Source organism: Danio rerio, chromosome 25 (assembly GCF_052040795.2).
Source record: "Danio rerio strain M-AB ecotype USA chromosome 25, GRCz13ab, whole genome shotgun sequence".
NCBI classification, from domain to species: domain Eukaryota; kingdom Metazoa; phylum Chordata; class Actinopteri; order Cypriniformes; family Danionidae; genus Danio; species Danio rerio.
This window is the reverse complement of record NC_141045.1, coordinates 10,947,035-10,964,104: the sequence shown is the minus strand read 5'-3', so window position 1 is coordinate 10,964,104 and position 17,070 is coordinate 10,947,035. Positions and strand designations below refer to the sequence as shown.

The window sequence follows — 17,070 nt, the reverse complement described above, 5'->3', positions numbered from 1 at the left end:
ATGTGTTATTTCAGTTCTTTTCATTATTTGGCTCCCCAGGCTATGATGGAGAACGGGTGCTCTACACCCAGACATGTTCGCAAATCTCAGATGCAGAGTCCTACTGAAGCCTCAACAATTTGTCTATTGTCATTCATCCAAGGCAAATCTCAAGTCGCCTTTGTTCTTTTTTATGATACGCTGTCGCTTAAATTGAGAGACTTGAGCAGGATAATTACTTTGTACAATCTGAGGTTGCTTGAAATAGTTAAACTTGAAATAGTTAAACTTTGTTTGTTCAGGACATTTAGAAATGTATACAATATGAATATAATGTTTATAAGAACAATATTTAAGGCAAACTTGCTGGACTTTAAAATAAAATTTTTGAATGGTGGAAACAGTTTCCAAAAAAAAAAATGTTGAGCAGCTAAAGTGCTTCAATATTATTACCAATAAGAAATGTTTATTGAAACAAGCATATTAGAGTGATTTTTAAAAAATCAAGACACTGAAGTACAAAAAAAATAAAATAAAATTTGCCGTCACTAAAATAGTTTTAAACATGTAAAAACAGAAAACATTCAATTAAAACTGTAGTAATATTTTAAAACATCACTGTTTTATCAAATAACTGAAGCATTTGTGAGCATAAGTTTATTTTTAAAAGTAAATAAATAAAACAACTTTATTATTCCACATGTTATTTGACGAAACAACCCCGGACGAGCCCCCATTTGTTAAATGTTTAACCTGACAGAAACTAGATTTCCAGAATCAAAGTACTATTGATATCAAACCTGTTACTTTCTCAATGGAATATCACTCATATTGTATTTTGAAAAGCTCTTCATCTTTTCGTTCAGCTGAATGGCAACAGCAGAGCAAATCCGTGTGACCTTGAGCTCTTTTCAACTCTTTTAGGAAACTGGAGCCTGATATTTATGCTGGGTTTGATAAGGACTCATGGCCCATGACCGATCCCTCTCTGCCAGGTTATCTGAGTGTTATAGAGGCCAGCGATGACTCCTCCGAGTGCACCTCACAAATCCTTCACACCCTTTAAATCGTGACAGATTCTGAGCAATGGTTGCCACGCTTCACCTCGGGCATTTTAATCAAGCTCAGCGCAGTTATCCATTCACTCCTTTGATTTTGCAGACACTTTTTTTCAAAGCTGGTGTCTTGGATCTCTTGTTTCTCTCAAAAGATTTTAAATCTGGTAATTTTTATATATTTTTTATGATTAAATTGGAATGTAATGTTTTGCATTGTCACTGAAATCAAGTTCATCAATCTTAAATTACACATGATTATTTACCTTATTTGCTAAATAAACTTCATTTTACCTTTGGAAAAAGTAGTCAAAATACTTATAGCTTTAAAAAAAAAACTCAGTTTACTAGCTATTATAACATCATGCAATTCTAAGCGTGACTCTCACAGGTGAGTGGGCTTGACAAACCACCTGTACAATACACACACTTTTATCTCTCTGACACTTTTACCAACACTTTTTTACACAATAACACCGGGCACTTTTTTTTTACAATCACTCCATATTTCAAAACACATTTCATTTGTATAATTAGCACTTATTGTGTATATTGCCTCTTCTTATTGAATCACTGGATGCCTCGTGAATTGGCTTATTTGGACAAAGCGTCTCCTGAATGACAAAATTTTATTATAAGCTCTACAATGATGCTTTTTACAAGCCATGTAGGGTTGGGTATTCTGTATTGGGTTAGTTAATTAAAAAAAAAGTAATTAATTACATATTTAAAATTGTGTTTAATGACAAAAAAGTCATTTAATTGACCCAATACTATTTAAATGCCTATACATTTCAACACATATAGATTAGAAATTAAACATATTTTTATTTTAATCAAATCAGGGCCTTATTGTAGTTTATTGTAATGTACTAAAGGACACGTAAACTGTACATATATTAAAACACAAAATGTGACACCATATTTTATACATACCATATACTGTCATCAATTTCTTACTCAACTAATTTTTTTTCTACGTAATAAATGTAAAGTGTTCACCTTCAGAATACCTTAAATATTCTAATAAATATTCTTAAATAACCTTATAAATTTTTTGCAAAATATATTTGTATATCAAAAATGCAATCTGCTTTTTGAGTTGACTTGTTTGATTTTTATAAATGATTATTGTGTATATTATAAATAACTATAATTAGAGTATCTAAAAAAAATAAAAGTAATTTACTTTTTCAGTGGAAAAGATTACCAGGACTACCCTCTCCTTTATTCAGCATATTGCACCAGAGAGATGCTTGTCCCAGGCCAGGAATCAGGAATATTATTTCTCCTACTAGCTTCTGGGAAGAGATTCAGCAGCATTAAATACAGAACCGCCAGGTTTCTGCCAATGGCTTTCTGCCAATGGCCATTCGACTTATATATATATATATATATATATATATATATATATATATATATATATATATATATATATATATATATATATATATATATATATATGTATTATGCTGCAAAATTTCCTTCTGTGTATATGTCTGCATTCCCGTGGGAGCTGCGGGACCCGACCAGGTTTCTTGCGGCGCAGGAATAAATTTCCGAATAAAGTGCGGGAGCGGTCAGTAACTGGTGTGTGTTTGTGTGTGTTTGTGTGTGTGTGTAAGCGTGTGCAAATGAGAGACAGAGCTTTGTGCTGTGTGCATGTGTGTTTGTGTGTGTGCGTGCATGTGTGTGAATGAGAGAGAGAGCATGACGCTGTTTGTATGTGTGTCACTTGCTTGGTTATAGGTTGTTACAGGCTGTCTGGACTCTGTATAGCTGGGTGGTTTTCGTTTTTGTTCTCTCCCCTTCCGTTAGCAGGAACAGATGGGGTGGGTAGAAAACGGGGCGGGTCGGGCAGCAGGACAACAAATGCTAAATTTAAGCGGGAGCTGTCGGGTTCGGGCTAAAACCTGGTGGGAGCGGGTAGGAGCAGGATTCAAAATTTAGTCCCACGCAGATCTCTAACACAGTACTTGCTTAGTTGAAAGTAATTTAATTGCATTAACTAGTTACTTGGTTACTTGGTCATTAAAGATCCCATGGAAAATGAGTAAAAGAGTGTCCTGGCCAAATGTCCTCCATCGGCTATTACCCATCATGGCCTCGCAATTATCCCCATCCACCGAATTGGCTCTATCACGGTCTCTCACCACCAAAAGCTGGTTTGTGGTGGGCGCACTGGTGCCATCGTCCTGTGGCTGCCATGGCATGATTTAAGTGGATTCTGCACACAGGTGGTGAAGTGGAGAGAGCCCCCCCTCATGATTGTGAAGCGCTTTGGGTGTATAGCCATACACAATAAATGCGCAATATAAATACACATTACATTACATTGCTGTTCCTTTAAAATCAAGTATAAAAACATGCCTAAATCACCACTAAACTGTCAAATTATTATTCTTTAAACACTCCCACTATAAGCACCAGCTAACTGATAGTCGCCTTGCCTTTGAAATGCCAAATTATTTTCGGAAACCCTCTGAGTTGTGGTTTCAGAGCACAGCGGGACTCGTGATGTTAAAGCAATAGTTACACCTGTCCTGGCCTTGCAATTCTGTTGCCCAAAGCATGCCGTTGGTAAAATATTTCACCCACAGGACTACTGTACAATCATAAACCTCTTCATGTCGACTCCAGCTCTGCCATTTTCGAGAGCAAAACACTATACCGTGTGATAATGAGAGACAAAAAGAGCATGTTGATAATGAAACAATTAACATTTTCACCTTAAATTAGCTAGCAACATTATATATGCAAAGGTCTGTATAAAAAAAAACTACAGTACAAGCGTGTATTGACTTGGTTTTCAACTGACATTTTCGCTGATTAATGTAGTGACAGTTTTCGGTATTTTCATAAACCGTTAACTTTGTTTGCATTTCGGGAATTGAGTTCACCTTTCCACATAGTTTATTGTGGGAGATAATCTGAGCTCCAAAATTGGTTCACTTTTGAGGTTAAGAGTTTGAGAGGTTTATGGAAATCAATTATGGTGCCTTTGTTGCATCTCCAAAGACTTGAAAACACAAAACAGAGGGTTATCGTTTCCATAATTCAAAGCATATCTGAAGTTTGCGTTTAATGTTTACTGTGCTAATTAGCTGGGTTTTAACCAAACGAGATTTAAATTGTTCACACACACAACTTTTGAAAGAGAAAGAGAGAGATTATAGTACTGACATGACCTTCTGTTTTAATTTAAAACATGACAGTGAAAAATAAAAACTAAACAAAGAATACATTTCTTAGCCTATCTTTTAATACTTTTTTCATCTCATCTTGTCATACATAAAAAAAAAAAACATAGTTCATATTTCTTGCTTGCTTTCTTGTACATTTCTGTTGTTTTGTAATGAGGTGTGGGCTGTCAAACTCCAGAAATAAAATGAAACAGTTTGGAGTTTTAGATACAAAATATTTGTAAATAGCTGTCAAGACGTAACTAAGAATTAGTCTAACATGTTATGTCGTGTTTTTGAAGTTACATAAAGTTTGTCAAAACCAGCACAGGCTCATTGTGGATAAGAACGCTTGTCTACATTTCTGGAGAGCGTGAATTATGAAACCAGAGTTACGTCTGGGTGTATTTCATCTTTAAAATCAACACTATTCAATTTATCTTTATTTCTAAATATTTTTTTTTTTTGCTTTAGCTATAAATGCTAACCTCAAACCAGAATTTAAAGAATTTTCCTCAAAACATTGTCTTTAAAAATGCAATGAGAAATTCACTAATGTGTATATATATATATATATATATATATATATATATATATATATATATATATATATATATATATATATATATATACAGCGGAATGAACCGTCAATTAAACCAGCAAGTTTTTACGCAGCGGATGCCCTTCCAGTCGCAACCCATCTCTGAAAAAAAAAATTATATATATATATATATATATATATATAACAACATCAGAATTGACAATTAATCTATTATTGGCGTATACAGAACATTTTGAACAAATTAATAAGAAATGATTAATGACTTACCTCAATGCCTTCCAGAACTTTGCTGCCAGAGGAAGTGAGTTAAGATAACTTGATATAATTTGTGTTATTAGTCAAAACCATTTTATTTATGTTTATTAAATATAATAAACATACTTTATTTTAGTTGTTTAAAGGTTTATATAGAAGATGGCATCCCACTTTTTATTAAGTGGCCTTAATTAATACTTGCACTGAAATTAATAAATTGTTACAATGTACTTAGTTCATTACACTGTTGATGATCCCTTATACCTTTACCAAGAGGTTTTCAAAATGTGGAGCGCACCCCACCAGCACCTATTAAGGCATAGAGGTGTGCACTCGAGTAAAGCACGATGACGATTTTTATGTGTTCACAAGTGAATCTGATTAATGTTAGCTCCACATGTAATTATAAAGCACCTGTACAGTTAATGCGTTCGAGGAACACATACATATAAAATGGACCGGGTGCTTTTTAAAATGAATGACGGTGAATGAAAGTGAACCGGTAAGCTGTCTGACAAAAAAAGTTTTGAATCAAATCAGCAGGATGCTCTTCTGGATCTTTCACTTACTTTGAAGATACTGACTACATTTAAATGGACATCTGTAATCTAGTTATTTGCCTTAATAGACAATAATTTAATTAATTTAAAGCAAGGTGCTTACATGAAGTGAGTTTCCTGTAATTTTGGGTGACTTTAAGTGAAGTTTATTCATAAACTAATTTCGAGAGGATCACGTGCTTATGATTGACACGGCTGGCCCCGAGTCAAGCTAATGTACGAACCACCAATCAGACTACTCCTAACCAAGTATAAATAACCAAACACCTTACCTTTAGTCATCTTCGTCTTGAAGAATCCCCCCTTCCACCCCTTCGCCTCCTCTTTTGTCTACAGGGCAGCACGGCGGCCCAGTGGCTAGCACTGCAGCCTCACAGCAAAAATGCCTCCGGTTCGGGCATCTACCCAAACGGTTAGCATTTTCGTGTGGAGTTCATGTTCTCCCCGTGCTTGCGTGGGTTTTCCCCGGGTCCTCTTGTTTCCTCCCACACTCCCAAAAACATGACACTTAAGTAAATTGACTAATCCAAATTAGCACCAAATTTGATTCAATTCCGTCAGCAACGCATCACCTTAGCAACCCTCACGCAGCAGGAGGGAGGGGGGTTCTCGAGATCTACCCGAGCTCAAACTCCCCTCTCGCCCTGCAACGGGAGGGAGCCCCAGGCTTGAGGCTCTCATGAGCTCGGGGCTCTCTCCCGGGACAGCATGCCAAACTAGCTTATTACCAATCATCAGCTAAGTGTGAACTCTTGAACTGCAGTTCGGCAGTTTCACTTTCACTCTTGAACATTTCATTCATGCCTTTGTGACAAACTGGGGTCATAGACACAAATAAGGAGTAAGCACTGGTGAGAATGTTATGGAATTTAATAATGCAGGCTGAGTGGAAAGAAAAAAACTTCCACATTTCGCGATGTGTGTGTCTGCAGTCATTTACTAACATTATTTATTATGTCGGAAAATATGGCGAAAAATCCCACATGACTGTATTAGTTTGATTACGGTGTTTACTTGAATAATGCCACTAATATATGCATACTCCACGTCTTAATTTGATTTTCTGTTTAGTTCGGTTATGACTTTTGTCTGATTAAGGTAATCAAAAATCACTGTTTACAGTACATGGTGACTCTTAATCATAGTACTGTCTAATTGTATTATAATCCATTAAAGAATTGGTGTCCATGTAAACGTGCTCAGTGTTCAACTCAACCACACCGTCGAGGCTCTGCAAACTTGGTTTGTGAAGCAGCATTTTCTGTATGTACATACTGTACATCAAAAGCAAATAGGCTCTGGCTCACACTTATTAACGGTGGTAGATGATTTACGGTTAGTCGTGTCAGGAATCCAACCATGTTGTCCTCACTGAAACAGACACAGCCATCACACTAAATCAGTTAAGTTCTATATTTGTATCAATGTAATTAATGTTACGCACTTTAAACGCAGCAAGTATAATGCAAGCATTTGCACATGAATTATAATCTTGGCTCTGTGGAAGGGGAGCGCGAGTGAATTAATGAGTGAAATTGGGGGGCATGTACTAAAAAGTTGAAAACCACTGCCTTAACCCACTGTTAAACCTACCCATACCACCAAACCTGCCCCTAACCTTTCCCGTTTTACACCTCAAGAGCACCATTCTGCAATACAATAAGTGCATTGTATATTCTTTTTGATGTACAGTAAGTAGTAGTTAAGGTCACTTTATATAAGGGGACAGAAGATGTACCTGCAATCCTACAATCAATTTCTTGTTTTGCTTGATTCGCAGTTAGCTTTCGTCACTTTTGTTGGCTACAATGCAGTTTAGTTTTTACTCCTTAAAATATAAAACAAGACGACATTCTAAATTTTTCAATTTCTTCCAAATGAGAGACTCCGTGTGACCATTGACCATCACAGATCAGCAACTTTCTCGAAAAGTGATGAACCATGTAATGCAGCGGGTGATTTTAACAGTATGAGATGGTGAGAGCTGTATTTTTTTCTATCTTTCATATATGCAATTTTTTTCTTTATATGTAAGGGTATTCAGGACCCATAAGCCCTCAGAACGAGTGGGTGGACATGTGAGAACTTGCTGTAGGGTTAGAGAACATGGATGATTAATTTCATGCTTTATTTATCTCTCCCGTCCTTTCAAAAGCAGAGCAAAGAACCGAAAAACACATACACATCACGTTTGACTAACTACGACAACCAGTCAAAACCTTTTGAGAGCAAAACGGTGACCCTGCTGGTGGTATATGAGAGGCCTGTAGGGCTGAAGCATGATCACATCACTCCAATGCAGTTCGCTTTTTTATTTGAGCTAAAAAAAAAATAATGGAAGACTCTTCCAAGGCAAAACATGGAAGAGTAAAATGCAAACATCATTTAAAAAGAACTGAAAACTCTTCCTGATGCTTTAAGAGCTTCCAGTGAAGTTTGTTTTAGTGTGTGTGTGTGTGTGTGTGCTTTCTGGTATGCATGTAAACCCTGTGTTTTTCAATGTTGATTTGAGAGAAACACAAGAGAGGGAAGTATAGTACTGTAAATGAAGGTTTGGAAAGCTATACATCAAATTTTTTTTGGTAACATTTTACAATAACAGTACATAAATAATAATTTAATATGTAAACTAAACATCACTTAATTATAAATAACGATTAGTTAATGTATGCGCTAATTACTACAACATGAGTGACATGAGTGAATAACGGCTACCCTAATTAGTCTATAGCACATGACTGTTTGTTAGTTGATGTATTAATTTCTAGTTTATGTTTAATTTAACGAATGTGAACTCAGTATGTTAATGTGTTATTGTATTATGACTTTACTAGGAGGGGCACATCATCGTTAACCCATTTTTAACTACTCGTTAACTCCTTATGCATGTCCCTTTACACTGAATAACGATAGATAAGTTATCGGTCAACATCAACATGAACAGTTTAAACACAGGAGTTCATGAGTAACTAAGGACGAGTTAATGGTGATGTGCCCCTCCAAGTAAAGTCATGACAAAATTATACATTGACAGCTCATGAGTTTATGTTGGTTACATTAAACTTAAATGTTAATTAATACATTATTTAATGATGATCTCTACCTTATTAGGATAGACAGCCCTGAGTGAGAAGCAGTCATCGGCCATTAGAGTTTTAGCGGCGTGAAGATTGAAGCACCTGCTGAAGATGATGTAAGGGACTAAGAGGCATTATAAATTTAGAGTTGTACGAACACTGTTGTCTCCATACACTGCCTTCTTCTGCTCCACCTTTTCAGTTTTTCATAGAGATAACTTTAGAGCTGTTTTGGAATCTGTATACTATGCAAATGCATAGGCGTTTGTTGCTCCACCCTCTTTTTTAAAAGCTGGCAGCATGGTCTCATTTGAATTTAAAGCAACCATTACCAAAATGGCACAATTTGGATAAAAGACTAAGCCAGTTCCATTCATTCATTCATTCATTCATTCATTCATTCTCTTTCTTTTTGGCTTAGTCCCTTGATTAATTAGGGGTCGCCTATGTTAAATGTTTTATGCATATGTTTCATGCAGCAGATGCCCTTCCAGCCACAACCCAACACTGGCAAACTCCTGCTTTCACACACATAGACTACGGACAATTCAGTTTATCCATTTCACATGTACCACGTCTTTGGACTTGTGGGTAAAACGGGAGCAACCAGAGGAAACCCACCCCAACATGGGGAGAACATGCAAAATACACACAGAAATGCCAACTGACCCAGCCGGCGCTCGAACAAGCAACCTTCTTGCTGTGAAGCGGTAGTGCTACTCACTGTGCCATCGTTACTGCACCAAGCTAGTTTCCAAAAGTTATAAAAATTTATTTGTTGTTACCTGTTATAGCTGAATCTTCACATATACACTCTAGGGGCATCAGAGATCTTTTCAAAAGAGGCATATTAGGTCCCTTTTAAATGAGAATCATTTGGTGTTAATATGCTAACAAGAAAGGCATTGGCAATTTTATTGCAAAGTATTTTATATGTAAAATATATGTAAATATATGTAAATATTTTTTTATATGTGAAACTTATAAAATATTTTATATGTAAAATATTTGGCGTCATTAGGGTGTCAGTTTTTCTAAAGTGACCAGTCAAAATTATTTACGTTACTCTTTAAATGCAGTTATAAGCTAGTAAGCCAGCTCCTAGGACTAAACCTAACCATTTATCAATATAAAAACAGGATATAACAGAATGTACAGTTGCAATCTATTAAAATATATAAAATAATATTATAATAAGTCTTAAAATCGTGTCAAATACTATTGGCTCCCACGATGTTCTATGACAGATTGTGTCAATTGCTGTTGGCTCCCTCTGTCATAAACAATCGTGTCACGCTGGAGCTGGATAAAACTTTTAAATCGTGAATTTGATAATATTAGTAAGTGGGAGTTGGAGCTTTTTCATTGTTTAAAACCTAATAAATTGCTCTGTTCTTCTTATAAACACATTGTATAGCTTCAGAGGCTTTGGAATGCAACCAGACTTGTTTTCACCACTTTGATACGGTGGTTTTTATGCAATAAATACAGATGACCCCACTTTTATTTACTTGCGTTTTTTTTTTTTTTTGTTCAAAAGTGCGGTTAGATGCTCCACAACAGTTCTAAAAGTATGCATATTCAGCCTGATCTCACAAAGAAATGTAAGTATCTTACTTTTTGTCAGTTTAGTGGCTAATTTGTACAAATTTCGTACGAGTTCAGTCCTACGAAAATGTAAGATTTGAAAAAGGCGTGGCACCCAACCCCACCCCTAACCCCAACCGTCATTGGGTGATGAGCAAATCATGCTAAATTGTACGAATTAGATCATACGAATTAGCCACTAAATCAAAAAGTTACGAATTGCTGTGAGATTGCGTTGGCATATTTATAAAATGATTCATATTTAACAAATACAAACACAAATACAAACCTTTTAATGGAATACATTATGTGAACAACCAAAAACATACCATAAATATCGTAAAAAACACTGTAACGCCAGAGAGGTACAAATTCACAAAAAGGAGTCCTGAACTGAGCAACAATATGTGGCGAGTCTAAAGCAAGTATGTGTTTGATTCTCAGTGAACAATTTGATTCTCATGACCCAAAATCATGCGTCTTAGTAACTTCAATCGGTTCACACTCATGAACTGTGAATTTCGCATTTCGCATGTTTTGAGAAACAGATGGAATCTTGATGTTTTAAGCCGCTAATCTGCACAAGGCTGCTGTAAGTTGGAGTCCCACTGAGTCCACACTGAGAGTAAAGTGGATGGAGTGTGTTGATCCCTGCTGGGTTAAAAAAAAAGGATACGGCTCTGCTTGACTCTCCGGATTCTGAGGGAACCTGCGAGGATTATTGAAAAAACCAAGAGCTGAAGCTTCGACATCAGGTACTGTAGACGAGGATTAAGACTGTAAATGAGGTTTAGACTTTCTCAACTGAAGTTTGAGAAGCTGTGTGGATTCTTTGAAGCACAGCGATGGGTGCTTTCACATAAACAGCGTTATTTTGGGGGCAAATGATGCGTGAATGGAAAGCAGATGAGAGGAAAGGGGTGTAGTGTTGCTGCAGAATGTAGGGATGGATGTGTGAGCATTGATGGCAACAGTAAGATTAAGAGGCTCCGATGGAAAATATCAGCTCTCTGTGAGGCGATGCAGTTACTTTACTTCATTCACTTGTGGGATTAGGTTTTATAAGTTTATAGAAGTTTTTTTTTTTTTTTTGGTAACACTTTACCATGAGTTTGTATTAGTTAGTGTTAGTTAATGTATTTACTATCACAAACTTAAAATAAATAACTCTACATTTATTACAGTATTTATTCATACATATTTATACATATTTATCTTTGTCGCCGTTAGTTAATGGGAATAAAGCTGTTAATTTTTAATTAATGTTAATCTGTTTTATTTTAAACAAATTGTTCTGTATTAAATGGGCACAAACAGTTCCGAAAGCAATCGAATGCTTTCATTATAGATCTGTGGATTTTTAAAGCGATAGCTCTGTTATCAAACAAAACAGCGGATCAAAATGAGAGATTCGATATCTCATATTTTTACATCCCAGTGTTGACAGGTATGATCAGGGTGCAACAGAAATGAGTATTCGTCAGGCAGGCAAAGGTCAAAACAGGGACGGACAGGAGCATGCAGATAATCAGAGTACAGGTGAATGGTTGGGGCAGGCGGCGAAACAACACTAAACAGCAAACAAAGCCAAAGTCGAAAACATAGTAGGCAGGACAAATGTTTCGTAACCCTTACTTACAGTATAACAAGACTCAGCTAAGAGTGTGTGTAAATGAGGTATGCTTATAATCCTTGTAATCAGTCCATTATGAGCTTCTAGCAGTGTATGTGTGTTATTAAGGGGAATCAGGAACTGGTGTGTGAGTGCAAATGTTTCTGGGAGTTGTATTTCATATAGTGACAGATGTGCACTTCTCTAGTGATATGCACAGGCTAGATCACTGGTAATCGTGACAATTTACATATATTCTATTTAAATGGTTCCTATTAAATCATATAAGCATTTTTCTGTTTTCGAAAGCTCAAATGCTAGCTTTAATTTGCAGAAATTTACTGTCATGTTTATAATAAATATTAAGCTTTATAAGTTTATAGATTTTTTTCTATAAGTTTATATTAGTTAGTGTTAGTTAATGTATTTACTATCACAAACAAAATATTTAACTCTACATTTATTAAAGTATTTATTCATCTTTGTTGACGTTACTTAATGGAAATAAAGCTGTTCATTGTTAATTCATTTTAACTTGTTTTATTTTAACCACAATTAGGTTTGTATGAAATGAGCACATGCATTTACAAAAGTAATCGAATGCTTTCATTATACATATGTGGATTCTTAAAGTGACAGCTCTGCTATCAAGCAAAACAGTGAATCAAAATGAGAGATTCGATATCCCATATTTTTACATTCCAATGTTGACAGGTATGGTCGGATTAAAACAGAGATGAGGAATTGACAGACAGGCAAAGGTCAAAACAGGGACAGACAGGAGCATGAGGATAATCCAAAATCATAGTACAGGCGAATGGTTGGGACAGGCGGCAAAACAACATAAAACAATAAACAAATCAAAGGTCAAAAGCAGGGTAGGCGGGACAAATGTTTTGTAAAGATCACTTACAGTATAACAAGGCTCAGCTAAGAGTGTGTGTAAATGAGGTGTCTTCATAGTCCTAGCAATCAATCCATCATGAGCTTCTAGCAGTGTATTTTGTGTAATCAAGGGGAATCAGGAACTGGTGTGTGAGTGCAAATGTTTCTGGGAGTTGTATTTCATACAGTGACAGATGTGCAGTTCTCTAGTAAAATGCACAGGCTAGATTGCTGGTGATCGTGACAATTCACATATATTCCATTCAAATGTTTTCTAGTAAATCACGTTACCATTTTTCTGTTTTCGAAAGCTCAAATGCTAGCTTTAATTTGCAGAAATTTACAATCGTATTTATATTAAATGCACATATCGACATTACATTTTTGTTTATAGTGGAAAAAAAATTCATAATAGTTGTAGATTATTTAGTTCATGTTAGTAAATACATTAACTAAATAAACCATATTGAAAAGTGTAACTATTTTTTTTTTTTTTGTTGATTTAACAAATCAACAAATTACCTGATTTAATATTAGGATTTAATTGGATTTGCAGCAATAACAAAGTGATGTGAAAGCTCATTAAGGGTATGTTTTATCATCTTGTGATTCTATTACTAATATGGTTTTACAATTTTAAATTACTACATGAATGTTTCAACCAAAACTAAATTAATGAAACATAATTAGAATGCTAGATTTCAATGAAGCCTGAATGTTAAAAAAACAAATCATACTTGCATGACTATTTTATAACAATTTCATTAGGCTTTTACTTATTGTAATTTCACAAGAGCTCAATTTTTATTCTGTATAAGCAAAATACATTTAATGTCAATATGTGCATTTAATATTAATATAATTGTATATATCTGCAAATAAAATCTAGCATTTGAGCCTTAGAAAGTAGGAAAATGCGAACATGATTTACGAGGAATAAATTGAATTAAATATATGTGAATGGAATGGGTATATAAATATATTCACAGCCCATGGGGTATTAATAAATAATTGACTGTATATCTACACTTACCGGCCACTTTATTACACCTTACTAGTACCTTCTTAGACCCCCCTTTGCCTTCAGAACTTCCTTAGTCCCTTGTGGCATAGGTTCAACAATGAACTGAAAATATTGATCAGAGATTTTGAGATGACAGCAGATTTGTCAGCTGCACTTTCATGATGCGAATCTCCACCACATCCCAAAAGTGCTCTATTGGATTGAGATATGGTGACTGTGGAGGCCATTTGAGCACAGTGAAGTCAGTGTCATGTTCAAGAAAGCACTCTTTAATTTGTGCTTTGACATGGTGCGTTGTCCTGCTGGAAGTAGCCATCAAAAGATGGGTCCACTGAGTTCAGAGATGCTCTTCTGCATACCTCGGTTGTAATAAGTGGTTTTGAGTTACTGTTGCCCTTTATCATCACAAACCAGTCTGGCCATTCTCCTCTGACCTTTGGCATTAACAAGACATTTGCGCCCACAGAACTGCCATTCGCTAGATATTTTCTCTTTTTATGACCATTCTCTGTAAATCCTAGAGATGGTTGTGCATGACAATCCCGGTAAATCAGCGGTTTCTGAAATACTCAGACCAGCCCATCTAGCACCAACAACCATGCCACGTTCAAAGTCACTTAAATCACCTTACTTCCCCATTCTAATTCTCGGTTTGAACTGCAGCAGACCGCCTTGACCATGTATACATACCTAAATGCATTAAATTACTGCCATGTGATTGGCTGATTAGAAATTTGCGTTAACGAGCCATCGGACAGGTGTACCTAGTGAAGTGGCCGGTGAGTGTGTATGTATATATATTATTGTATATGTTTGTGTGTGTGTGTGTGTGTAGTTGCGCTTCAACAATATATATATATATATATATATATATATATATATATATATATATATATTTTTTTTTTTTTTTTTTTTTTTAAAGTCCAGATTATGTTCTCTTTTTTTTTTTTACATACTTTATCTTACATTTTTAGTAAAGTGTGATCTTATGTCTTTCTTATTGTTTATTACATGCAATAATAGTCTATATTTACAGTATAAGACCGTTTCGGTTTGTTAATTTGTTTATTTGTGCCACAGTGGTATATAAACCCGTCACATTATTATTTTTTCCCCCAGGCACAGCCAAAATGTAACAAAAGTATATATTTTGAATCTAAAACTTATCTAATGCTATTCTACAATGTGTCACACTGACATTTCTTCTGGAACACAACAGCGAATGTTCAGATTCTGTAGAGGAACTTCATTCCGCACTGTGACACGAACACCTTCCTGCCTCCACCTCTTGATCTCATTCTGCTGAGATAGAGAACGCCTGCGAGTCTCATTCGCTTTCAGTCTGATAGAGAAACCAGCACTCGCTACGAGCACAGAAGACACTGCGGCACAGAACACACTGAGCTGCTGCTAGAGTTATTAAAGGCAAGACGCTGCATGTGAATAAATTAACAAATAGTTTTCAGCGTACTTCAATGACTGAATGAACATCATCAAAAAGTCATAGACTAATTGAAAAACTGCATTTGGTAATTTTTTTGGTAAAAGTTTTTTATTTGTTATGTCTCACAGGACTGAGAAATTATTTCATTAAATATTTGTCCTTTTTAACACCTTTGCTGTATGGATTTCTTTAATATTTATATTTATAGTTTTAAGTAATTATTAAAATACACAGTAAAATACTGTAAAAATGAGCAGATCTATCTATCTATCTATCTATCTATCTATCTATCTATCTATCTATCTATCTATCTATCTATCTATCTATCTATCTATCTATCTATCTATCTATCTATCTATCTATCTATCTATCTATCTCTCTCTCTGTCTGTCTGTCTGTCTGTCTGTCTGTCTGTCTGTCTATCTATCTATCTATCTATCTATCTATCTATCCGTGTGTCCGTCCGTCTGTCTGTCCGTCCATCCATCCATCCATCTGCCTGTCCATGTCTGTCTGTCTATTCATCTATCATTTTATCCATCTATCCATCTGTCCTTCCGTCTATCCATCCATTCGACCGTCTGTCTGTCTGCCTGTCTATCTATCAAATACATCCATTTTATCCATTCGTCTGTTCTTCCGTCCGTCCGTCCATCCATCCATCCATCCATCCATCCATCCATCCATCCATCCATCCATCCATCCATCCATCCATCCATCCATTCATCCATCTGCCTGTCTATCTATCATTCTATCCGTCTATCTATCCGTCTATCTATCTATCTATCTATCTATCTATCTATCTATCTATCTATCTATCTATCTATCTATCTATCTATCTATCTATCTATCTATCTGACTATCTATCTATCCATCCATCCATCCATCCATCCATCCATCCATCCATCCATCCATCCATCCATCCATCCATCCATCCATCCATCCATCCGCCTGTCTATCTATCATTCTATCCGTCTATCTATCTATCTATCTATCTATCTATCTATCTATCTATCTATCTATCTATCTATCTATCTATCTATCTATCTATCTATCTATCTATCTATCTATCTATCTGACTATCTATCCATCCATCCATCCATCCATCCATCCATCCATCCATCCATCCATCCATCCATCCATCCATCCATCCATCCATCCATCCATCCATCCATCCATCCGCCTGTCTATCTATCATTCTATTCGTCTATCTATCTATCTATCCATCCATCCATCCATCCATCCATCCATCCATCGTTTATCTATCGTTATATTTATCGTTCTATCATTATATTGTTCTTTGTATTAGTGTATCATTCCATCTATTGTTATGAATTGTTCTACAGTAGCTATCAATTTATCTATTTATTAATGGACAGATCAGTCTTAAGGTTTTTGTAAACTTTTTATTACTCCATAATTCAGAAAATACAGCAAATAGGCAGAAAAAAAGTAGAATGTAAAATAACATGTAGTATATGACAGTCCACACATGGACATATTCCTCTGTTAAAAACCATCAGAATAGAGACTAAAACAGTGAAGTCTAGTGAATGTAAGAGTCGCTGAAGGCGAGATTTATAACCTGAGAACATTTTAAAATATTGTAATTGAAATCTACAGATACAAATTGAGCATGTTTAAAATTATTGAATAGAATAGAATTATTGAAATGACCCATTTTATCAATATGCAAAGTTCTGAAGGAAACGTTGCCTGTTGTCGTAATGATGGGTGCCATTATTCTTCTGTCTTCATACTGTAACACATTTTAAAAAATCCTATTCAGAATAAGGTCAATAAGTAAATTGTTGGATGATCTATTTACAGTAGACTAAAAAAGGTTCA

The 17,070-nt window shown here is 35.4% G+C and overlaps 1 protein-coding gene across 13 annotated transcripts in view; it reads left to right on the top strand.

Annotated features, from left to right (window-relative positions):
- Positions 1 to 17,070, top strand: part of lrrc4ca (leucine rich repeat containing 4C, genome duplicate a) — a 431,094-nt gene that overhangs the window by 251,352 nt on the left and 162,672 nt on the right. Inside the window, exon 4 of one of the 13 annotated variants that reach the window (XR_015525746.1) lies at positions 904 to 2,242. The exons of 11 other annotated variants lie outside the window; for them this stretch is intronic. The gene's annotated coding sequence lies outside the window, so the exon portion shown is untranslated. Of the gene's footprint in view, positions 1 to 903; positions 2,243 to 17,070 lie in introns of those variants that run through there. One more of the 13 variants, XR_015525747.1, reaches the window with a different exon arrangement.